At 38.0% G+C, this 26,263-nt stretch overlaps 1 long non-coding RNA gene across 1 annotated transcript in view; it reads left to right on the plus strand.

Moving 5' to 3' along the window:
* LOC117064850 overlaps positions 1-12,877 on the plus strand; it is a 79,675-nt gene extending 66,798 nt beyond the window's left edge. The window contains exon 4 of the long non-coding RNA XR_004429712.1: positions 12,614-12,877. This is a non-coding gene — a long non-coding RNA (uncharacterized LOC117064850). The remainder of the gene's footprint in view (positions 1-12,613) is intronic.
* Positions 12,878-26,263: the final 13,386 nt, after the last annotated feature.

Raw genomic sequence — 26,263 nt, forward strand, 5'->3', positions numbered from 1 at the left:
GTTAACTTTCTGTCTCGTTGATCTGTCTAATGTTGACAGTGGAGTGTTGAAATCTCCCATTATTATTGTATGGGAGTCTAAGTCTCTTTGTAAGTCTCTAATGACTTGCTTTATGAATCTTGGTGCTCCTGTATTGGGTGCATATATATTTAGGATAGTTAGCTCTTCCTGTTGAATTGATCCCTTTACCATTATGTAATGGCCTTCTTTGTCCCTTCTGATCTTTGATGGTTTAAAGTCTGTTTTATCAGAGACTAGGATTGCAACCCTTGCTTTTTTTGTTCTCCATTTACTTGGTAGATCTTCCTCCATCCCTTTATTTTGAGCCTATGTATGTCTCTGCATGTGAGATGGGTCTCCTGAATACAGCAGACTGATGTGTCTTGACTCTTTATTCAGTTTGCCAGTCTGTGTCTTTTAATGGGACCATTTAGTCCATTAACATTTAAGGTTAATATTGTTATGTGTGAACTTGATCCTGCCATTATAATATTAACTGGTTATTTTGCTCGTTAGTTGATGCAGTTTCTTCCTAGCCTCGATGTTCTTTACATTTTGGCATGTTTTTTCAAAGGCTGGTACCGGTTGTTCCTTTCCATGTTTAGGGCTTCCTTTAGGGTCTCTTGTAAGGCAGGCCTGGTGGTGACAAAATCTCTAAGCATTTGCTTATCTGTAAAGGATTTTATTTCTCCTTCACTGATGAAACTTAGTTTGGCTGGATATGAAATTCTGGGTTTAAAATTCTTTTCTTTAAGAATGTTGAATATTGGCCCCCACTCTCTTCTGGCTTGTAGAGTTTCTGCCAAAAGGTCTGCTGTTAGTTGATGGGCTTCCCTTTGTGGGTAACTCAACCTTTCTCTCTGGCTGCCCTTAAGATTTTTTCCTTCATTTCAACTTTGGTGAATCTGGCAATTATGTGTCTTGGAGTTGCTCTTCTCAAGGAATATCTTTGTGGCATTCTCTGTATTTCCTGAATTTGAATGTTGGCCTGCCCTACTAGGTTGGGGAAGTTCTCCTGGATGATATACTGAAGAGTGTTTTCCAACTTGGTTCCATTTTCCCACTCACTTTCAGGCACCCCAATCAGACGTAGATTTGGTCTTTTTACATAATCCCATACTTCTTGCAGGCTTTGTTCGTTTCTTTTTCTTCTTTTTTCTTTTGGTTTCTCTTCTCGCTTCATTTCATTCATTTGATCCTCAATCGCTGATACTCTTTCTTCCAGTTGATCGAGTCGGTTACTGAAGCTTGTGGATTTGTCACGTATTTCTCGTGTCATGGTTTTCATCTCTGTCAGTGCGTTTATGACCTTCTCTGCGTTAATTAGTCTAGCTGTCAATTCTTCCACTCTTTTTTCAAGACTTTTAGTTTCTTTGCGCTGGGTACATAATTCCTCCTTTGGCTCTGAGAAGTTTGATGCACTGAAGCCTTCTTCTCTCATCTCGTCAAAGTCATTCTCTGACCAGCTTTGATCCATTGCTGGCGATGGGTTGCGCTCCTTTGCAGGGGGAGATGCGCTCTTATTTTTTGAATTTCCAGCTTTTCTGCCCTGCTTTTTCCCCATCTTTTTGGTTTTATCTGCCTCTGGTCTTTGATGATGGTGACGTACTGATGGGGTTTTGGTATAGGTGTCCTTCCTGTTTGATAGTTTTCCTTCTGACAGTCAGGACCCTCAGCTGTAGGTCTGTTGGAGATTGCTTGAGGTCTACTCCAGACCCTGTTTGCCTGGGTATCAGCAGCAGAAGTTGCAGAAGATAGAATATTGCTGAACAGCGAGTGTACCTGTCTGATTCTTACTTGGGAAACTTCCTCTCAGGGGAAGTTCCTCTCAGGGTGTACTCCACCCTGTGCGGTGTGGGGTGTCAGACTGCCCCTAGTGGGAGATGTCTCCCAGTTAGGCTACTCAGGGGTCAGGGACCCACTTGAGCAGACAGTCTGTCCCTTCTCAGATCTCAACCTCTGTGTTGGGAGATCCACCGCTCTCTTCAAAGCTGTCAGACAGAGTCGTTTGCGTCTGCAGAGGTTCCTGCTGCTTTTTTTGTTGTTGTTGTTTAGCTGTGCCCTGTCCCCAGGGTGGAGTCTTCAGAGACAGGCAAGTTTCCTTGAGCTGCTTCGAGCTCCACCCAGTTCGAGCTTCCCAGGGGCTTTGTTTACCTACTTAAGCCTCAGCAATGGTGGGCGACCCTCCCCCAGCCTCGCTGCTGCCTTGGGGTTAGATCACAGACTGCTGTGCTAGCAATGAGGAAGGCTCCGTGCCCGTGGGACCCTCCCGGCCAGGTGTGGGATATATTCTCCTCATGTGCCCGTTTGCTTAAAGTGCAGTATTGGGGTGGGGGTTACCCGGTTTTCCAGGTGTTGTGTGTCTCAGTTCCCCTGGCTAGGAAAAAGGATTCCCTTCCCCCTTGCACTTCCCAGGTGAGGCGATGCCTCGCCCTTCTTCAACTCTCGCTGGTCTGGCTGCAGCAGCTGACCAGCACCAATTGTCCGGCACTCCCTAGTGAGATGACCCCAGTACCTCAGTTGAAAATGAAGAAATCACCGGTCTTCTGTGTTGCTCGCGCTGGGAGTTGGAGACTGGAGCTGTTCCTCTTTGACCATCTTTCTCCCGAAAATATTGTTAATGGAGATTTATATGAAGCTGTTTCCTGACTCATTCCATTTTTTAAATTCAATAGCTTTATTGTATCCAACAGAGGATTTAGCAGGAAGGATAAGATTAGAGATGAGAGTTTTGAATATTTCAAAACAATGAGACAAGTGAAACTCTCATACATGTTTGCAGGAGTGTAACTAGCTCTACTTCCTTGTAAAGCACTCTCACATTCACCTATTATTGGGGGAACCCACCCCCGATTGTTAACGTGGGTTCTTTTCTATTTCCCTAAGCGTCAGCTGATCTGAGAAATAAAGGGAAAAAGTACAAAAGAGAGAAATTTTAAGGTTGTGTGTCCAGGAGAGACATCACATGTCAGCAGGTTCTGTGATGCTCCCTGAGCCATAAAACCAGCAAGTTTTTATTAGCAATTTTCAAAAGGGGAGAGTGCACAAATAGGGTGTGGGTCACAGAGATCACATGCTTCACAAGATAATAGAATATCACAAAGCAAATGGAGGCAGGGCGAGATCACAGGACCACAGGATGGGGTGAAATTAAAACTGCTAATGAAGTTCAGGCACACATTGTCATTGATAACATCTTATCAGGAGACAGGGTTTGAGAGCAACTTGTCTGACCAAAATTTATTAGGCGGCAATTCCTCATCCTAATAAGCCCAGGAATGCTACAGGAGACCAGGGCTTATTTCATTCCTTTGGTCATAGAAGACAGCCTCCCAGAAAGGGGCCCTTTAGTGGCCTACCCTCAGGGTCGCATTCTCTTTCTCAGGGATGTTCCTTGCTGAGAAAAAGAATTCAGCGATATTTCTCCCATTTGCTTTTGAAGGAAGAGAAATACGGCTCTGGTCTACCTGGCTCACTGGCAGTCAGAGTTTAAGGTTATCTCTCTTGTTCCCTGAACATTGCCATTATCTTGTTCTTTTTTCAAGGTGCCCAGATTTCATATTGTTCAAACATACGTGCTCTACAAACAATTTGTGCAGTTAATGCAATCATCACAAGGTCCTGAGGTGACATACATCCTCCTCAGTTTATGGAGATGATGGGATTAAGAGATTAAAGCAAAGACAGGCATAAGAATTCACAAGGGTATTGACTGGGGAAGTGATAAGTGTCCATGAAATCTTCACAATTTATATTCAGAGATTGCAATAAAGACAGGCACAAGAAATTATAAAAGTATTAATTTGGGGAACTAATAAATGTCCATGAAATCTTCACAATTTATGCTAATCTGCCATAGCTTCAACTGGTCCCTCTGTTCAGGGTCCCTGACTTCCCGCAACAACCTATCATCATTTCAATGGACAGATTCCTTGACTCAGAAAATATACTTCTTAGAACATACACTGTAGGTGAAACCACACAAATTCATGAAGAAATAAGCTTAAAAACATGCATTGCAGCTGGGTGTGGTGGCTCACAACCGTAATCCCGGCACTTTGGGAGGCTGAGGCAGGAGGATCATGAGAGATCAAGATCATCCTGGCCAACATGGTGAAAACCCATCTCTACTGAAAATACAAAAATTAGTTGGGCATGGTGGCACATGCCATAGTCCCAGTTACTCAGGAGGCTGAAGCAGGAGAATCACTTGAACCCAGGAGGTGGAGGTTGCAGTGAAACATGATCACACCACAGCACTCCAGTCAGTCTGGCAACAGAGAGAAACCCTGTCACAAAACATACAAACAAACAAACCAGCAAACAAAAAAAATTCATCCCGGGATTTTTATTAGAGCACAATTTGAGAAAATCCCAAATGTCATTAGGAGAATGTAGGTTGAATAAATTGTAGTAATTCATAAAAGAGAATACTATCTTCTTCCCACTGGGGAAAAAAGGGACCACTCACTACAAACTGATATTGGACAAACTTTAAGCTATTTTGTTAAGTGAAAATAAGAAAAGAACATAAAATTTGCTATAAGACCATTTGTATGAAAATAACAAAATGTGATAAATATGAACATATGCCTATATAGTATAATAGACTAGTACAGTCTATCTCTACAAGGAATCCCTAAAAGCTGCTAGTAGGCCTCTGATCAGAGTAATTCAGAGACTGGAAAACTGGGAAGAAAGGGAGGGACTAGAAGGAAGAAACACAGCTGAAAGGGACTTCTATGCTTTAAACCCTGTTCGACTGGTGAGAACTGACACATCAGTTCTCTGAATAAATACTCAGAGAAAAGAGCCTTTAGTCACTCACCTAATTTTTGTTGAACATCTGTCTTATATAGACATATATTTAATCTGATTCCCTTGTCTTTTCAGCAAGATTATAAAAATCTCCTTGAAGTACAGATTCTTTCAGCTACCTTTCTTATTAAGGAGGACAAGGAAAAATAATAAAAAAACTGTTGTTCTCCAACAGTGTTCTTTATTTATGTTCACTGAAATCTTGCTGGACGATCACCTCAATTTGACAGAAAACACTTTGGTATATGACGTGGTGCTTACAGGCTGACAGAACTTGAGAAGGGGAGAACTGCTTCACTGTCACCTCTGATGCTGAACACATTCTGAGGATTCAATGTGACAATTGAGTTTGATGCTCTCTGATTATTCTTTTGTCTTCTCAGGTTTATGTGGAGCCCATAGGGATATTCAAAGACAATCAGCTTCTCAAGGGTGATGTAAACAAACATTACAATTACTATAAGGCAATTATTCCAACTTTATTGAATTTATCAGTAGAACCACTATTGGATCCTTTGATATGACCTGATGTGGGAAAGCCCATCTTTTATCAAAAGCTGTTTCTGTTATTTTTGTTGTTGTCATTGTTGTTTTAATCCAAGATGTCTAACTAGAGACATTGGATGCCAGTTGTCTACAGAAAGAAGAACCAAAGTTACAGGTGAATAATCATGGTCTGAGTGAAATACTGAAGGAACAGTGCCAGAACCCATCCAAGAATACATGGGAAGAATCTGGGGTGCAGAAAAAGAAGGAAGCAAGAGTTTAGCAGAGATTGACCCCTTTGAACTCAGAGCCCTTAGAAAGGGCAGGTGGGGGTGTATTTTGCTCTCCTAACTCCTGCAGCCGGCTGCTGACTGCCAAATTATCTGAGAGCACCTCTTTCTTTGTTAGCCCAAGTATTGTTGTGGGCAGCAATTTGGGAACTTCTTGAAGGCAGAATGCTGGGTGGCCAGCTGGCATAAGTTCACTCACTGAGCTGCCCCCAACACCTGAGCTGAGGTAGAGGGCACCACACTGGTTGTGCATCCATTGTGTGCCTCTATCCTGCCCAGGAATTCTCAGCCCTTATGTCTCTGCATCCCTAGATCATCCACAAATATTTCCCAGAATTACTTCAGACTGTGACAACTGCCAAGGTCTGGTGGGCCCCTGGGGTGCGGCAGGTTCCTAGAGTTCAGCCCTCATGGTAGGCTGCCTCTAGGGGAAGGATACAGCAAACCAAAGCACCCTCTGGGACAAAGGAAACCAGATTGTGCATCTCTTCTGCCAGAGATCTCCCCACTTGTGAGAAGAAGGTAAATGCATCCCTCCCAGCAGAGACAAGGGTACAGTTCTGGGCTCTACAGGAAAAGAGTATGATTCTACACCAACAGAAAGGTGGCACCAGTGCCCAGGAGTAGATATGGATAGAAGAACTTCTACCTACCCCCACCCACTGCTGCAGATATGGCCATAGTTGTTCCCAATGGGGGCTGGGATGGATGCACCTAGGAAAACGTGTCCAAGGTTATGCAGGGGGGTGGCTGCACCCCCACTGGCAGTGTGCCCACCAGCCAGGACTTGCATGAAGGGTGAGGCAGGAAGTGGGGCACAGTGGCAGACATATCAAAAAGGTCACACTAGCTCTCTAGCAATAGATTCTAAGCAAAATGGAAATTGTGAAATGACAGATAAAGAATGTAAAATATGAATTGTAAGGAAGCTCATTGAGATCCAAGAGAAAGTTGAAAACCAACACAAAGAAAAAAAAAATCAGGATATGAATGAAAAATTTACTAAAGAGACAGATAGAATTAAAAAAAAAAGAACTAGTAATGAAAAATTTATTGAAGGAATTACAAAATATAGTCAAAAGTTTTAACAATAGGCAGACCAGACTAAACAGAAGAGTGTCAGAGCTTAGACAGGCCTTTTGAACTAACCCAGTCGGAAATAGCTAAAAAAGAATTCTAAGGAATGAACAAAGCTTCTAAAAAATATGGAATCATGTAAAGCAACGAAACCTACTAGTTATAGGTATTCCTGAGGGCAAAGGAAAAATTAAACAGTAACAAGCTTAGAAAACCTATTTGAGGGACTGATTCTGAAGTACTTCCCTGGTTTTGCTACAGAGTTACATATTCAGATACAAGAAGCTCAAGGAACACCTGGGAGATACTTTGCAAGATGAACCTCATCCAGGAATATAGTCATCAGACTATCTAAAGTCAATATGAAGGAAAAAGCTCTAAAAGCAGTGAAAGAGAAGCATCTAATAACTTACAAATGAAATCTTATCAAATTAACAGTGCACTTCATAGCAGAAAGCTTACAAGCCAGGATCCTATTTTGTCCTCTAAGAAGAAAAAAAAAAAGAGAAAAATCTGCCCATCAATACTTTTGTAGCTTGCCAAACCAAGCTTTATAAATGTAGAAATAAAGTATTTCTCAGACAGGCACATGCTGAGGGAATTCATCTCCACTGGCCTGGTTCTACAAGAAATGCTTGAAGGAGTTCTAAACATGGAAATAAAAGGATGATACTTCCTGTCCTAAAAGCACATAAAAGTATAAAACTCTAAGATCCTATAAAGCGGTTACACAATTGAGACCAAAAACCTGTTTCTTTGCCATACAAAACTGCCTATATCACTGACCCAAACTCTGAAGTGCTATTTGCTTCAATTTCCAGGCAAATAGACTCTTTGTACACTCAGTACCTTACCCATTTGGCATTCTCTTCATTTTCTCCATAGATTCAAAATGAGCCTTTTCATTGACCTGCTTTCTGTTGATTTCCAAACCATTTCTTTGATGTATAATATCTGTAAGCTTTTCTAAATCTAGGAATTGGCTAAATATAATGCACGATGGACTGAGTTGAACACCAGAATTAAGGATAAGATGCTCAGAATTACTAAACAAGTTATGGCCTACTTATGTGGGCTATGATTCCAATAACAGTTTAATTTTCAAAGACTTCACTATATTGTTTCGATTTGTCTGGTACTTGTGGTACCACTGGTGCTCCCCCTGGTCTTTGCTAATGCTGTCTAGAGAGGCAGAAAGGTGACCCCAGTGTGGCCACCTGGTGTATTCTGAAGGAGAGGAGTCGAGTCCTCAGACTGTGGTATAACACATCTTCCCTGTTAGATGCTTGCTGTGACAATTCAATGTCTGTCTGTTGGGGATGGATAGTGGCTCCCCAATTGCTTGTTGTGATGTGATCTTCTGCTGTATTTTCTTTTTCTTTTTTTGAGGCAGAATCTCACTCTGTCACCCAAGCTGGAATGCAGTGGCGCAATTTTGACTCCCTGCAACCTCCACTTCCAGGTTCAAGCGATTCTTCTGCCTCAGCCTCCCAAGTAGCTGGGACTACAGGCGCATACCATCATGCCTGGCTAATTTTTTGTAATTTTAGTAGAGATGGTTTTTCACCATGTTAGCCAGGATGGTCTCGATCTCTTGACCTCATGATCCGCCTGCCTCGGCCTCCCAAAGTGCCGGGATTACAGGCGTGAGCAACCGCAACCGGCCTCTGCTGTATTTTTTATTTCTAATTTGATTTTGAGGTTTCTCTCCTGAGAGTGGGTATAAAGTATAACCCTGACAGGGCTTCAGGGGAGGCTGTTGTGTATGTTTAGAGTGTGCCCTTCAAGGGATACCTCTTTATCCTGGAGAGCAGTCTCTTTATCCTGGAGAACAGTCTCTTTATCCTGGAGAGCAGTCTAATACGTAAGTGTCAACCTGTGACTAGGTGTCCCTCTCAAATAAAACTTGTTTATTCTAGAAGACCCTTTCATGGCTTTTGCCTGACCTGTGTCCAGTTTATATCTACCCATATAATCACTCTCTTACTGAGCCCTAACTTGGAAAGAATTTAGGTTCAGGTGTGTTTGTCAGATAAAATACAGAGGAAGCAACACAACACGACACATTAAACAACAGAAGCAGGTTTATTACTGACAGTTCCCAGAGAGAAGTTGGGTGGTATACCTTGCAGGTCCAACAGGAAGAGGGGCTGATTTCTGGGACATTCACTCTCAACAAGCAGGTGGGGAGCAAGTTAAAGAGAGAGGGGTCTGTGGAACGAAGCCTTGAATGGGGTTCCAAGTGTTACTCAAGCAGGTTTTCCTCAGGGAATTTTAATTGGGTTTTGAGCAAGTAGGTATGAGATCCTTGGAGACACACTGTGACTGAGAGGTGATCCCTGAGGCACATCTGCACATTCCACACATGATATGTAGGTGAGTGAGACAAGTGGTTTGATCTAGCTGTCTCATAGGAAACTGATCACCAGGATGTGGTTGTATAAGGTAGATATCTGGATTGTCAATATTGAGGAACTGGGAGAAAGCAGAGACCTGGAAACTGTCAAGGGTGACTAAACCCTGCTTTTGGTATAAGAAAATTAAACCTATACTCAAAATGGATCCTGAGGCAACGTAAAACTATAATAATTCATTACATCTTCCTGCAGGTTTCTCTCTCCTCCTCTGTGATCTCATCAGCTTCTCTAGCATCTCTATTCCCAGTAGGGAATTCACAGGACTAGCAAGGAAAGAGAGTATTCACTCTGACTACTTATTGTTAGTGGAGCTCCCAATCAATTTCCCTTGCTAAATCTACCAGGGCTAACATGGTGTTTTATGTACAGTTCCCATTTTGTCTGAGAGAGAGAAATGGGCCTACCTGGAATGCCTTCTGCTCCTAGTTTGAGTGTTGGAAAACCTCAGACCCAGGTGATCATTTTCTGTAATGCTTGGATCCCAAATCAGTTTGCATTCTGCCTATCACCCTTTGGAGTTCCTTTGTTTCCCTCTGCCCTATTTCCAGCGTTTTTAGTTGTACATAGCAGTTACAATTAGGGGAAAATATGTGTATGCCTTCTCGTTCCGTAACTGAAGTTTCAATAAATGTTAGGCCGCACAGTAAGTTTTATGATATTCCTCTACAGATGCTCCTTAGAGTCCTCTCCTGGAATATAAATGCACAGCATGCTAAAAATAAACTTCCAAAGATATTTGATATTATAATGTTATTGACATTCTTTGTTTATAGAGAACCATATTCTAGGAACTTCTAGAAAATTCAAGGTTTTAGCCTTGTACGGTAAGTAGAGGTAAATGTGGAACAGCCTTTCTGGTTATCCTCAAGAGAACAGCTACTGGGTTTCCTAATTCCCATAAGTTAAGATACACTTATTTGGTTAAACCTGAGATCGTTTTATCTTTTAATCCTTCAGAATCATAAATTATTTCTTTCTATTTTTTTACACAGTCTTGCTCTGTTGCCCAGACTGGAGTGCAATAGTGCAATCTCGGCTCACTGCAACCTGGGAGGCTCACTGCCTCCCAGGTTTAAGCTATTATCCTGCCTCAGCCTCCCGAGTAGCTGGTATTACAGGCACCCTCCACCATACCTGGCTAAGTTTTGTATTTTTAGGAGAGATTGGGCTGGCCAGTCTGGTCTTGAACTCCTGACCTCAAGTGATCTGCCCACCTCAGCCTCCAAAACTGCTGGGATTACAGATGTAAGCCACCATGACCAGCCAGAATCATAAATTATTTCTTAATATTTAACCCAAATTCCTAGTCTCTTAATGAAAAGAAAGTTTTCCGGTCTAGATATTCTTTTCCAATCAAGTAGAAGTTAATGAAGTAGGTAGTGGATTACTACCAAAAATGTCACTTTTATCATGAGTTCTTTTCAGACCTCTAAATACTAAAGAAAAAAATATATATATAATGGACCCAAACTATGCTTTGTTTCAAAATGTTTATCTATGAGGCAGCTGAAAGTGTTTTATTATTTTGCAAATGAGCCAGGAGTTTGTCTCATAGTCAGCTTTTCATACTGTCATTTTTATCTACATCAAACAGAAGGTGCTAGTATTGTTTTACATAACATACCAGAAAGCTCAAGATGAATGTGATAGTCAGAGAGATTCAGAGAGGCTGACATAGTTTCCAAAAGAAGAAACTAGAAAGAGGCTGGCTTCTACGTGGAATCACTGAGATAAAGAATTATACTGGGTGTGATAATAGAAGAAACATTGCCAATATGCCAAGAGAATTTTAGTATTTCTATTTTGCACCTGAAACTAGAATATTATAAAATTGGATTTAGGAAAAGGCAACATTAGAATACAAAAGTAAGCATTTAAAATGGTTTAAATATATTTTGGCATATTTTATCTTATTATCCTCATAATCAAATAACTTAATTTCTACATATTCTGTATTTTCCTTTTACTTCCCTATTCTAGACAGCTTTAACCTGGTATGTTCCATCATCATGGGTCATTCTGTTTACGCATTTAGCTCACAAGAACTCAGGAAAGGGAAAGCGGATTCATATTTAATGATCACCTACTATGTACCAGCAACTGAGTTCACCACTATTTCTCCTCCTCCTCCTTAAGACAACAAGAATGAACCTCAAAGATATTAAATAATTACTCATTGACTTCACAAACAAAAGTGGAGAAATTCATATGAAAATCTAATTGTCTAGTTCAGAGACCATGCTTTTCTCTTTAAACTATACTATTTCCATATTTCACCCCAATCACATCATTAACTAATTTGTTGACCCTCAAAATAATTTTTAGCCCCTATTAACGGTGAAATAATAAGTATTAATGGTGAAATAATAAATACCACTTGCTTATAAGTGGTATTTATTGGTGATAGTCTGAGATTAGTATATAATTGTTTGCCATTTAGTTGCTATTTTAACAAACATTCATTAAACAACTTCTAAATCACATACATCATGTTGGAGATATAATGAGAACTACATTTTAATCCCATCACAGCAGATTTCATTATGCAATATCAAAGATTAATCAACAAACAATGCAAGCATTGTAATTCTTTTTTTTGAGACGGAGTCTCGCTCTGTCGCCCAGGCTGGAGTGCAGTGGCCGGATCTCAGCTCACTACAAGCTCCGCCTCCCGGGTTTACGCCATTCTCCAGCCTCAGCCTCCCGAGTAGCTGGGACTACAGGCGCCCGCCATCTTGCCCGGCTAGTTTTTTGTATTTTTTAGTAGAGATGGGGTTTCACCGTCTTAGCCAGGGTGGTCTCCATCTCCTGACCTTGTGATCCGCCCGTCTCGGCTTCCCAAAGTGCTGGGATTACAGGCTTGAGCCACCGCGCCCGGCCAAGCATTGTAATTCTATAAGACTATTACTTTAAGTGTTTCTCACTCAGGCACTCAGACAAATATATGTGGATTTAAAAACACAGGGAAATTCCTCTTCAATTACCACAAGTGTTTCTCACTCAGGCACTCAGACATACTTTCTAATGTAGGAGAAAAAGAGATTATAGTTATGAAGGTGTTGTGCATGACCAGCAGTGTATTTTATCAAAACAACATTTATTATTTGGGATCCTAGACAATGTGTCTCATATGTATATGATTGAAATATTACTGTAGGAAAGAGAAAAATATAAAAACCACCCCAGTAGAATAGTGAAGGTGTAAAATGGCACATCAGATGAGAACAATGATTTCATTACTAAATATGGTTTCTTGTCCTCTAAGCTTCGTTGTACCCTATTGTGAGGTCTTCTTTCTCATCCAAGGCAGCAAGAGTAGACAGTTTTCCAGGGCAGTGAACAGAGCTGTCAAGTCCTTGGCTCTTGCCACTGGCACAGAAAGTACCATATAACACTAGTATCTCAGAGATAACTGGCAGTCACTTAGACCCACAGACTGTCCAGTCTGCATCTACGGATTTCTCTTGAACATCTTATATAGCCTGTGACCAGAATATTTATAATTTTTTCTTGTTTTGTCTTTAGCATGGGACAATTGTCTCCACTATCAGCAGCTAATATTTCTGGACCTCAGACCTTGGTCAGTTCCCCAATTGACCACTCCAGGTGAAGAGTATGCATCACCCTCTATCCTGCCTCCATTACGGATAAAAAGTGGATCTTGGACCCATATCAATGAATTAATAATGTGAAAGATGTCACTTGGAGCTGTCTAAAGTGATCCTAGACAAGATAAATAAAAATCTTTTACTGTACCCAGACAACGTGGAACACATGTTATCACCCTTACCCAGCACTCCACTCAATAAAACTACTTTTTACATAGAAGGGAGTTCCTTTTTCCTTTTAATTTTCAATTCCACAGACTACTCTGACTGTCATAGACTGCATCCTTTCTACAGTGAAAAGAATGAACCACTGTGGTAATTGAAGAGGAATTTCCCTGTGTTTTTAAATCCACATATATTTGATTAGCATTTTCATAAGTAAATAGGTAGTAATTAGCAGGTAAACTTTGGAGAGATGCTACAAGGTTCACTGAATACATTACAGAAATCAATTCTTCTGATACAATGATACAACTAGACACATAACAGTGTCTAGTTATGGCACATTGACCTCTGAAAGTTTCTCAAGAGAAATGTAGGTCTTATTTATATTGGTGATATTTTACTGATGCTGCCAAAATAATGGCATTCATTTTGGAGCAATGAGGTAGAATAAGCTTTTAAAGGATAAGCCCCTTTTTACCTTAATAAATAGAATTAGGTCATGGAGGGTTGGATTTGAGAGGAACCACAGTAATAATATCAGGCAGTCTTTGAACTCATAGGAGTAGATACTGAGAGAGAAAGTGGTGAAATACTGAGAGAGAAAGTGGTGAAGTGGTGAAACCAGGAAATCAGACTATAAAACTAGTAGGATTTTAATACATACTAAATATCCATGTAACATTGAGCAAGTGACAATCTCTGTGTACTTCAATTTCTTTTATTTAAAATGGGGATCATCAGTAACAGTAGCTGACCATTGAAGTAGTTTTAGGGTTGCAAAATAAAATATAGGATACCAAGTTACATTTGAATTTCAGAAAAACAAGTAGTATTTTTTGATGTATACATGTCCAAAATGGCAGGGGACATATCTGTAATTAAAAAAAAAAAAAATGTTGCTGCACATGGTAGCTCACTCCAGTAATCCCAGAACTTTGGGAGGCCAAGGTAGGTGGATTGCTTGAACCCAGAAGTCCAAGACGACCCTGGGGCAACATGGGGAAATCTTGTCTCTATGAAAAATACAAAAATTAGCCACCCCTGTAATCCCAGCTATGCATGAGGCTGAGGCTGACGAATCACTTGAGCTTAGGAGGTCGAGGCTGCAGTAAGCCATGATTGTGCCACTGTACTCCAGCCTAGATGAGAGAGTGAGACCCAGTGTCAAAAATAAATAAGTAAATTAATTAAAAAGCTGTTCATCTGAAAATCAAATGTTACTAGGCATCCACTACTTTTATTTGCTAAATCTGGCAATGTGTAAGCATTAAGTGACACAAGGCATACAAAGTCCTTAAGGAAAATTCTGAGAGATGCAGCAATGGTGAGTTCAGGAAAAGCTATGTATTTTTAAATAATACAACAAAAATATTTATCTACTAAGATCAAAAAGTGGTCATAATCTGAATTCATGACTTTCATAAGACCACATTGCTATTTTATTACTTCTCTGACAAATTATCTTCAACATTGATTAAAATAGAGAAGAAATTTCTATACATCCAGTCAGTACCTTTTCTTAATTAGTAATCTGTATGAACCCAGAAAAGAACAGGTTTTAATGTCAGGTAGAAGATAATATATCAGAGAAGTAATAAAATAGCAATGTGGCCTTACAGAATATTGGATGAAAGTGAGGTACATTAACATACCCACAAAAATTGAGTGTTTTAAATCCAAAGAATAACTCTTAGTTATTAGCTTTTTGTGGGTTATAGCCTAAGATTATTCATTCCATACTTATTACTTCCTATTTATTAGCACTGGTAAACAAAACTCGATCTCAATGACATGTAATAGCCACCAGAAACAGTTACATCCTATTTTCTCATTTTAGAAGATTATCCTTAATTCAAACGCTTCAGTTATTCCAGTCTTGTAAGATCTGGCAGATTAATTGTACAGAACTGGCCTTGTGGTTAATAATAATATTTTCTTTTCTTTCTTAAAAGAGCAATTTAGGAGGCAGTCTGAGGTATTAAAAATTATTAAAGGTGATAACACACATAAAAATACCTAGGGTTGGGGGATATGTATATATATATGATATATGTATACATATATGTAATTATATATAGTACATATTATATATTATACATTGTAATACATAATGTATAATTGTAATTATGTAATTATATAAAATACATGTATTAATTTATAATTATTATAATATACTATATATTATATATATAATATAATAGGTAATTTATGTATAATAATATATCAATATGTTATATATTATATAATAATATATAGTATAAACTTGATATGTGTTATATGTAAAATATATAAAATATATAATATATAACATAATTATATAACATATTAATTATATGTTATTTAACATATAATTATATAATAATATATAATATGTATAATAGATACTTTATAATTCTATATATTGGAGATACACATATACATATTTAATTGTTATATATCGATTATGCAATAATCTGTATTATAGTATAGAGAGAGAGATTATTATTAAAAAGAGAATGATTTGAACACAGAGAATCTTAGAGAATAAATTTTGTGGAGGCTGGGGACATATACACAGTTGTGTCCTACTCTCCACTCTCCCCAATCTTCGAATGGCCATGAAATGATAGCCTTGGTCCAGTTAACAGGAAGGGATTGACACATCCAGAAAAATACAGTTGTGTTCATTTTTGTTGTGGTAGCAACTGAAGTTCTGGAAATTTTATGTCTAGAGAAAGACATGGGATATATGGCCTATTTGTTAACACCATGAAATTAGTTATACTGGGGAGGAGGTTCAGCAGAAACACTGTAGTGTTTTATTTAACCTGAGTGTCCAAATTATCCCAAGTGCCCCGAATTAGAAATCAAAGTTCTAACTTTAGCACAGTGGCTGGAGTGCAGTAAATGGTCAATATATATTAGGTTTCTTTCCTTTCTTCTCCTTTACAATATGGAGAGGGAATTCATGGAAAACTTTATCTAATTAAATTAAAAGTATATGATATTTGTACTAACAGTTATTGAACATGTATCATACTCTGGATTATTGGTTATGTTTTTGTAGATGTTGTTTCTCATTACCACAAAATCTAAACAGATGTTTATTCTAGTTTGATGAGCAAATCAAAAATTGGCAACATAACTAATGAGTCCAAAATCTCTCAGTAAGGAATCGGAAAAGCCATATTCAAAAGCAGGACTGCCCCACTCAAGTCCACTCTTTTCCATTTCATCATCCCATACTATCCTTAGTTTGGCAGCGTGTTTAACAATTTTGAAAATTAACAAATTGATAAGTGGTTTAGAGGAAAGAAAGATTTTTATAATCTAATGAAGAGTAAAACCATTACTTGAACACTGAATTTTTTATTTCACAACACACGAATTTTTTTTATTGCCTTATAGAAAGCCAACCATAAAGACAAATAATGGGCTAAATGGCTAGAATGATAAGTTATTTGTTGAATAAGCAATGACATGCACACCACAAATATCATATCAACAGTCATATTGACTCATGATGAATTTCTAAATAAAATCTAGATAAAAATATTGGAAGAGGAAGGCAAAACCAAATGTTTTTATTGGAATACCTTTTTGAAGAAGTCCTGGAATTCACATGTAAAAATTCAGGTATCATTCTTCTTCCTCATTTTTCAGATTTTAAGATTATAAATAAATTTGTAATTTTGGTGTAATACAAAACATGTGGATGATTATGTTAGCAACATTGATTGTATGAATTAACCAATTTAAAATTTCCTCATTAATGATCTACATACAATGAATGCACAATTTTAATTATAATTTAAAATATCTAAAGAGCTTTAAAGCTATCACAAAAATTTAAATGCAGGCATAGACATATATGAAACTATTTTTGGAGAAACTACTAACATACTTTTTGTCTGAATTGAAGACTTATATCAAATGGCTAGTTTTACCGATAATTTTTTTTCTGTAAAAATTGACTGGTTTTGTCCTCAAATAATGAAGCAAATATTATTGCACAGATACAATCTTATCTCACTCAACTCTAAAACTGCAAAAAATAAGAATAAGAAAGAATTTGCATTGAGTAAGGAGATATTAATATGATTTGATTAATTTTCTTGTATTAGTGTCTCATACAAGGAAGAAAAAGGCTGGTATATTTGTTCTTGCTTTCTTAACTGGACTTATTTTTAATATTACGTTTTCCATCAATGACTGATACAAATGATCATATCCTGACTCTAAAAATGTTTTATTGAGTTAAACTTTCTGCAGACACCGGTTAGACACCATTTTCGCATTTCAAGAGGGCTTTGTCATTCCCCATAACACCAACTTGAAAAAGCACTTTATTTACCTTCTACACCTGTTCCTATCATTGCCACAGCTACCTCATTTCCTCAGATCTGAGAGTGTGAAATCTCACTGTTTCCTCCCAGGAAAACTGTTCCACTGAAATATGCATAAGTGGAAAAGAAGGTAGGATGACAAATCTTCCACAAGAGTTGCTTTTATTCCTTCAAAACTAGGAGTTAATTCATGGAGGAAATGTTAAGGCAAAGGTGTTATAAATAAAGTCATAAATCAATAATCCTTCACAAAGAAGGTTCACATGAAAAAATCACACACACACACACACACACACACACACACACACATACACACATACAGGACAAAGCACTTCTGTTTAAAGGAGAATAATCCAATTGTATTATTTTCATGAGATTTCTATCAGCTACACAGAATAGAGCACATAGACCTTAGGTGACTGCTCACTTCCAATTGAGCTGATACTTTCAGTAGCAGAGTACGTCAGTAAGTGTACTCTATACTATTTAATTCATCATGTGACTTCCTGATTCATTTTCCCCTGTAATGTTAAGTAATTTTAACTTTAAAGAAATTATAGGAAATAGTTCAGGAGATGGCACAAAATGTCTTTGTCCTTCATTTCTTTGTCAGTATTATGTTTGGTGTATGTCAATGGGGAAGAAAAGCTAAGAACCTATACGACTGTGAATAATTTTGTTCTCTCACTACTAAAGTATTGAAATTGTCTGACTCCTTTTCTTCTCTTCTCTTTTTACCTTCTAAACTTTTGGTGTTTTGGAGAAAAAAACATCAAGAATAAATTTACCTGGAGAAGCTAGAAGCAAAGAACACCTGAACATCTAAAGTAGTCTCTATGTATGTGTTTGATTCCATCTTATTTCCTCCAAGTACCAAACATTATGTTATTTTCTTCTATGTACAAATGTAATGAAGAAAATGAGACACCAGTGTATAAATATAAAAAAGAACACATTAGTTATTTTTTATTAAACTTTTAAAACTTTTTATTCTACTTCAATTGTCAAAACCTAATAAGGTATGCATGTAAAATGACTCAATGTGGAGTCTGAGTAAATTGATTTTATGAATTCAGTTTAGCTTAATGGTGTCCTCACCTGTGAACAAAGCACCTTTGTCTTCTGAGCTCAAGCCCTGACTTAAACATTTTTTCCATAACTCTAAGAAATGTCAAGAAGTAGTGAGCATCCGTTTTTCTTATCATCATCAGACTCCACTCACCACCATGGACACTTAAGAGGTGTATCTCTTTATCCTTTTGCTTTCTAAGGGTCTTCTGTGTTCTGTAACCACAGAAATAGAAAAGGGGTGTGTATCAATCATGCAGTTTCTATAGAGACAGGAAACATTAAATAGACTCCCTGGCTTTGTCCTTTGTCTCATGTTGTGAATTTTTAGAGCCAAATGTATGTGTCTTTTAGTGAATGTCTTTCTCCACAAAATTTTATGAAATACTTTTGCATTTTATCTTTTACATATTCTAAAAGTGGTGTTATTGTTTGTTTTTTTCCTTTTTTGTTGTTATTACAGATCACCTGTCAAACTCAATGTTCTTCCATGTGTTTTACAGTAACTTCAAAAAGAGATTTTTTTATCTGAAAGTATAAGGAAACTATAAAAATATGCTGAACTTATAATAAAATGTGAATGAATCATTGTAGTTTCCATGCCAATAAATCCTTTTACTCAGGTGGCACTTAGCAACGTACTGCTCTATAACTTGCCCAGAAAAGATAATACCAGAGTTTTTCTTTCTCCTAGCAGGTGTGTTTCAACTCAAGCAGCACATTGAAGATCCTGGACGGTGTAATTAGTTTCAGACACCTCAGGTTTAAAGTACACATTGGTCTATACTCAGAAACACAAGTTAAGGCTAAAGCCACATTCTTCAATAAACGGGAAGGAAGAAGAAGGTAACCACATTCATATAAACGCTATTTATGCTCAACGTTCTGTAGTATAGTCTCTCTCTCTCTCTCTCTCTCTTTCTCTCTCTCTCTTCTCTGTTTTTTTTTCTCTCTCTCTTTTCCTCTCTGTCTCCCCCAACCCTACCTCAAGTTCTCTGCACGGGGGCAGTGAGGAGGAGTGGGTGCAGCCTAAACTTCTAATGTCTGGAGGTCTGCTTGGGCATGGAGTAGAAAGGGCCCCACTTCATCATGGTCTCTGTATAGGAAAATTTGGGTGATTCAGGCTGCTGATCTGAGTGAGTGGGTGCTCTGCCTGGCTGGAGATCTGCCTAAGTGTGAAGTGGATAAAACGTCAGTGCACCACAGTCTCCACATGGGGAGGGTGAGGTGGTTTAGGCTGCAGAGCCAGTTGAGCAGGTGCTCCAAGTGCCTGGAGATTTGCCTGGCTTTAAAGTTGAGAGGGACCCTCTGTACCAGGATCTCTGCACAGGAGGGGTAGGGTGACTCAGGCTGCTAGTTCATGTGAGTGAATGCTCCAAATGCCTGGAGATGTGCCTGGATGTGGAACAGAGAGGGCCCCTCTGCACCATGATCTGTGCACAGAAATGGTGGGTGTCTCAGGCTGCTAATTCAGGCAAGGGAGCACTTTGAATGTCTGTAGTTCTGTGTGGATGTGGAACAGGGAGGGCTCTACTTCAGCATGGCCTATGCCCAGGAAGGATAGGAGCTCAGGCTGCAGGTCCAGGCAAGCAGGTGCTCTGAAGGCCTAGAAATCTGCCTGGGTGTGGAGCAGAGAGGGCTGCAATGCACCATAATCTATGCACAGAAATAGTGGGTGTCTCAGGCTGCTGATCTAGGCAAGGTGGTACTCCAAATGCCTGAAATTCTGCTTGGGAGATGAGTGGAGAGGGCTCTGCTGCACAAGGATATCTGGGGAGCAAATGGGGTACCCAGCAAGGGCACACCCAGACTGGTTACTGGTTATCAAGCTGGCCCTGGCTGCATGTCTTATAATCTAGGAGAAACCGGAGCTGTAGTAGCTCTCCTTCCACCCCAGGCCTGCTATCGAGGACAGCACAGTTCTAGTTCCTAGTGCTCAGACACTTTCCACAATTCTGGTTGTAGAGGCTCCTACCCAACTCCAGAGCAAGTGCTCCATCTGTGGCTTGAGATTACAATGCTGATTTGGGCACACTGCTGGCTCACCAAAGAATGGCTTTGTGCTTGGATTTCCACCTGGCTACATATGTGCCTGGATTAAAAATGCCATCCTGCTCTTGGTCCTGGGTTAGGGAAAACTCTTGGTCCTGGGTTAGGGAAAATGCCTGCAGCTCTTCCTGGTGTCTTTCTGTCTCAGGGTCTCCAAGCCTCCTCCCAAGTTAGCTCCATGGCTTAGGAGGAACACAGTGTTCTCCTTTGTCCTGGGTTGCTCAGACCCCCAGTGGAAAGGTGAATCATGAGGGAGGCTCTCTAACCCTCTCACATAATAAGACTTCACTCACTTTTATCAAGCAGATGCCTTCACAGGGGCTGTTTGCCCACATTCTCTTCCCCAGGATTTGGGATGTCCTTCATGAATCTGGTGGAGTCCCATTTCCCTTCTTGAATTAAAGCTCACAGAGTTGATCTTTATGCACTATCTTGCTATTTCTAAATGTCTTAGGCATCCTAAAAGCTGCTAATCTGTCATCTTTGGGGAAAAAACACAAATATTTTCCAACTAGGGAGTTTTGAATGTGTAACTGTATAATTTATGACATAAAATGTTTCAATATTAAAACTCTGGTGTTCTGTAGCCAAGAAGTGTGTTTACCGGTACAACACACTAAGTAAGAAGACAGCTATAGTTTTTTCCTGATGGATGATTCATTTTTGGCTCAGACTTCTTTTAAAATGTACTTTCCCCATGATTTTCATCATCATTACAAGGAAAGGAAGGTGAACAGGGGGACAAAATAATACCTTCCTGGTGCTATAAAACACAGCACAATTCTGTAGCAGATATTGTTAACTATATTTGAGAGAGAGGATCTGTATAATTTCTGGGAAATTAAAAATAGAACTAGATAATATAAATAATATTTTCTTACTTGGAGCATGAACATTTTCCCATGTGAAATGATTCTCTTCAAAACAAAATGTCTACTCCTGATAAACAACAGCAAAACTCAAACATCATGCTACACAGAAAATGGTAGGCTAAACCTAGACAAGAGGAGAAATTTTGACGGAACAAGAAACGTAACAATTTTCTTAAAAATAATCACCTAGCTACAATTTTCCCTATTCCTGGGGAATAGAAAGGTTACAAGGGGAACAATGAAAATTTAACAGTTGGACCCTATAACACCATATTTATAATCCCTAAAATACATATTTTTGCTTAAACATACTGGCTTATAAATTTCATATAATTATAACTATTTTAAATATACCAGGTTATTTTCAATTAATTCACTTGTAACTTTACAAAGCCCTAAATGAAAGAAGCTTCCAGTGATGACAAATGAAGTTCCCATCAGGACTGCAACATCCTGTGTGGTCCCCAAATGGACTTGCTGGGGGGAGCAAGAGAAATTGAAAATTTCGCATTCCACAAAGCTTTTCAAAATGGAAACAGGAAACACATTTTCTCTAATGATTTTTGCCTATTTCTTATCTGATAATCAGATACTTTATATAGAGTCAAGTCTGATCCCTAAATAAATTTCAGTTTCATCATCTGTAGAATGGGTAGAGTAATAGAAACTTCAACATATGATTGGGAGTCCTGTCCAGTTTAATATTTGTCCTGGACAAACGTTTTCTAATATGAACAATAAATTACATGGTAACTCTACAATTATGAGAAAAACAAAACACTTTCAAATAGCTTTAGTTTATAAATTTCCTCTTTTCCTGGGAATTAAACCTCTATTGATTAATTTCCCTTTTCTGAACAGAAACTCTGCCAAGATCCAAATACAAAGAACATTCCCTTATTTATGTGTTTAAGAAGTGTTTAAATGTTTAATGGGACCTAATATGTGCACAATGTGAAATACGACATCAGCAATTCACAAGAAGCTCTCAGACTAGTACATAGTTTGCCATTTGTCATTGTAATTTGGCAAGCAAGGTTTCCACAACTACTAAAAGAAGCAACAATCTTTATACATCTGGAAAATTTCATTCAAACTGTACTTTAACACTTTTGACTACACTCACAACAGCAATAATAGATAGAGTTATATAGTACCTGTCTTGAGGACAAATTGCTTCAATTATTTTATTCTGAGAAACAATGAGAGTCAGTCTGATATTAGGACAGTTATGAAAAACAACATCATTTTCATTCTTCAGACTATTTCACTGATCATAGAGCCTTCTCACAATGCACTTTTACTAAGATCGTCTTAAATACTTATTTTTTTTCCTACAATATCTGGCCATTTTGTACTTTATTTTTGCAATATGTCTTATAATGTGAGATACCTTTTCTTCCTCCAAAAAACTGCATGTGTATAGAAAAAATCTGTGTTAGTGTTCTCTAAGGTTTTCTATACCTACAAAATATAAAGAAGATTCTTATATAGAATGTTGTCTACAGTGACGCTAAACATCAACAGGGCCACAGTAAATGCATTTCTACCTTTCTTTCATCAAAAACCTCAAGGGTAGATTTTAAAAAGTAGAAGATAATGAGAAAGAGTTTTCAATGTCTTCTGTGTAGTCCCAGTCTAGAAAAGCTATAGTAAACTGAAGCACTATAATATGCCCAAATAAATTTCATAGCACCTTTAAATTTTTACTGTAATCCATGCAGTGTAAATATCGTTCATTTTGATATCCACTCTTGTGACAAGTGAAACTGCCATTTTTTGATTTCCACTGCTTGCAGACATGAATAGATACTCAAAAGGAAATAAAAATGAACAAAAACATGATTGTACCATATATGCTTCAGTTAAGTTTATCCATGTAATTTGCATCACTCATTTAAATTGCTTAGAGTCAATTTTTATTTTCTCTTCACTGACCAAGATGGCCTTAATGTTCCCCTCAGTTTGATTATATTTTAGATCGTTTACTTTCTCACTCTATTCCTGCCTTCCCTTTTTTCTTTTCTTTTCTTTTCTTTTCTTTTCTTTACTTTTCTTTTTTTTTTTTTTTTTTTTGAGATGGAGTCTCACTCTGTTACCCAGACTGGAGTTCAATGGCACAATCTCAGCTCACTGCAACCTCCACCTCTCAGGTTCAAGTGATTCTTATGTCTCAGCCTCCCTGGTAGCTGGGACTTCAGACACCTGCCACCATGCCCAGCTAACTTTTTGTATTTTTAGTAGAGATGGGGTTTCACCATGTTGACCAGTCTGGTCTTGAACTCCTGACCTCAGGAGATCCACCTGCCTTGGCCTCCCAGAGTACTGGGATTACAGGCATAAGCCACCAAGCCTGGCTTGACTTTCCTTTTCTTAGAGATTTTACTTTAGAAAACTTGTATTTATTTTCCCTTTGAAATGTAAATCATTTTAAAGCTTTCTTGCCAGTTTTATTTGGGTAATGCCAAGTAGCAAACACAGGTGGCTTATATAACTCACGACACCCCAGCTCATAACTCTCCAGCTCTTGTTTTCAGAGTGGTTGAGCTGCAATGGACTTCTAGCCTCTCTCCCATATTGCAGTATTCTTGAATAAAGCCATTTTTGTGCATTTAGCTTCACCACCCTGCCCTATGTACTTCACAAGGTATACACTTGATATGGTTTGGATTTGTTTCCCCGTCCAAATCTTTTGTTGAATTGTAATCCCCAGCATTGGAGGAGAGGGTTTTCGGGGGGGTGATAGGATCATGGGGGTGGATTTCCCCCTTGTTGTTCTTGTGATAGTGAATGAGTTCTCATGATATCTGGTTGTTGAAAACTGTGTAGTACCTCTGTTTTCACTTTCTTCCTCATATTCCAGCCATGTAAGAAGTGTCAGCCTCTTTTTTGCCTTCTGCCATGATTGTAAGTTTCCTCAGGCCTCCCCAGCCATGTTACCTGTACAGCCTGGGAAACAGTGAGTCAATTAAACCTCTTTTATTTATAAATGACCCAGTCTCAGGTAGTTATTTATAGCAACGTGATAATGGATTAATACAATAGTATATAAGTAACTTAAAGTACACGTTATTCTTATTTATATATTAAGGTTTCATTAAGCTGAGGTGCCTATACCTAGCATTGTGCATAGCCAAAAGCAGATTTCCAGAAATTATTTGCTGAGAGGACAATTAGGTGTTTCTAGTCAGGGCCAGTTTTGTTATATGATGACCAAGGTGAATTATAGTAAATGAATTATTCAGGTGTGTTCAATTAGTAGCACTATATAGAGACTAGAATTAAGATTTTTTAATTAGATAGAAGATTGATTTTGCAATAATTTTTTTACAATTTAATACAAATTGAAAAGTGTTTAATGAATCTGATTCCATTACTCTAAATATTTTATACATTGAATTAAAAGTAAAAAGTATCTTCAGTCCTTGCTGTTCTTTCTTATAATTTCCATGCACTAAAATTCTTGTGCTTTCACTGGTGTGGTAATTGCTTTCATCTGTGAACAGTTAAGAACCCTGTCCATTTCTCTTTAATAACCACATAATTTGAAAATGAATCATTAGATTACTCTACCTCAAGTAGACTGAAAACTAATACTTCTGTATATATATTCAATAGTCTTTCTGCTCAGAACCAGAAGGTAGATAGCAGTAGCTGTTTTGTAAAACCTTTTATTTCAGTAGTCTCTCTGTGTTCAACTCCATAGAATAAATCCACTTAGCATAGTTGACAAAAAATAGAGTTAGAAGAAGGGTTTACCTTAGAAAGACCAAAGCAAGACACACGATTACTTTTCTTCCTATCCATCACATTTCTCTTGAAAACAATTTTGGAAAATAGGCCTATTTCCTCATAGTAACACTGCTCTACTTATATATTTATTTGATTTAAATTTAACTCATGAAAAAGTCCACAACTATTTTTGGCTCTGAAGTTTTTTTTTTTTTTTTTGGATTGGGCTTGAACATAGTTTTACTTCATGTTGAGAAAGAACTGGCTGCAGAAACGAACTTGAAGCAGACGCAGAAAATGCATTTTAGGTCAATATGTCCATTTGGTAAACATTTTTCTGAAGGAAAATGAGAAGTCAACTATATACTTCTAATTACCTTTATTTAAGGTAGATACTCTGATGAGAATTTATGATAATATTTTTATTTGTTTTAATTACACAGGCCTTTTAACGTTCAGTTTCTGGTAATATTGTTATTTAATCTTTTAAAAATTTGAATGAATCTTTACTAACAGATTCTAGTGTAAAGGAGCAAAACAGTGTTTCAACAAAAGCAGTATTCTCTTGAGAATTCTCTTGTTTAGGGAACATGCTTTATTAGACACTGTGGTTATACAAAGGTACAATCTTACTTTCCTTTCTGAAAAGGAGAGTTTGGGCCAAATTAGAGGAATGAGTCTGCATAATATGTAAAAGTTTTTCAACTTCCTAGGCAAAAATTATAATGCTAAATGAATTTTCTTCTTTTTCTTCTCTGATGGTGTTTCCACATGTGGGGACAACTTCTGTGTAAGAAATCAGGTAAGGAGAAAAATAACTAATAAGGACACTTTTGTGGAAAGCCAGCATTCCTCACTATAAAGCAATGATAGGCTATCATTTTACCTTTTATTTTCTTCCCACCTCTTTAGGTCAAGTTTTATTTAATACCATACTTTGGTATTTAGAAAAACAAACAAGGAGCTCTGTTTACAATGGGGATGAGTAGTTTAGCTACAGGGATAGCATGTTATTTGAAGTTAGTGTAGCTTAGAGTAAAGGTGCAAAGTCAGACGAGGATAGAATAAAAAAAGGAAAATACTCCCTGGAGATGTGTGAAACACATGGAAGATGACTGAACTTTCAGTCTTCATGCAGACAGAGCTCTTGGACTGCAGTACTGGCTATCTAATGGAGTGGTACCCCTGGCTGAACTACAGAAAGAAAAAATGAGAACACAAGGGATCACAGAATAAAAGATGACATTGTACTGTGGATAAAAATATTAATTGAAAGTACCTTCATTTTGTCCTCAACTTCTGTAAGGCATGTGGCATCATAATCATCTTTTTATCTATTAAGATTTTTACAAAGTG

The sequence above is a fragment of the Trachypithecus francoisi genome, unplaced genomic scaffold, assembly GCF_009764315.1.
Source record: "Trachypithecus francoisi isolate TF-2019V2 unplaced genomic scaffold, Tfra_2.0 Lachesis_group2, whole genome shotgun sequence".
NCBI classification, from domain to species: domain Eukaryota; kingdom Metazoa; phylum Chordata; class Mammalia; order Primates; family Cercopithecidae; genus Trachypithecus; species Trachypithecus francoisi.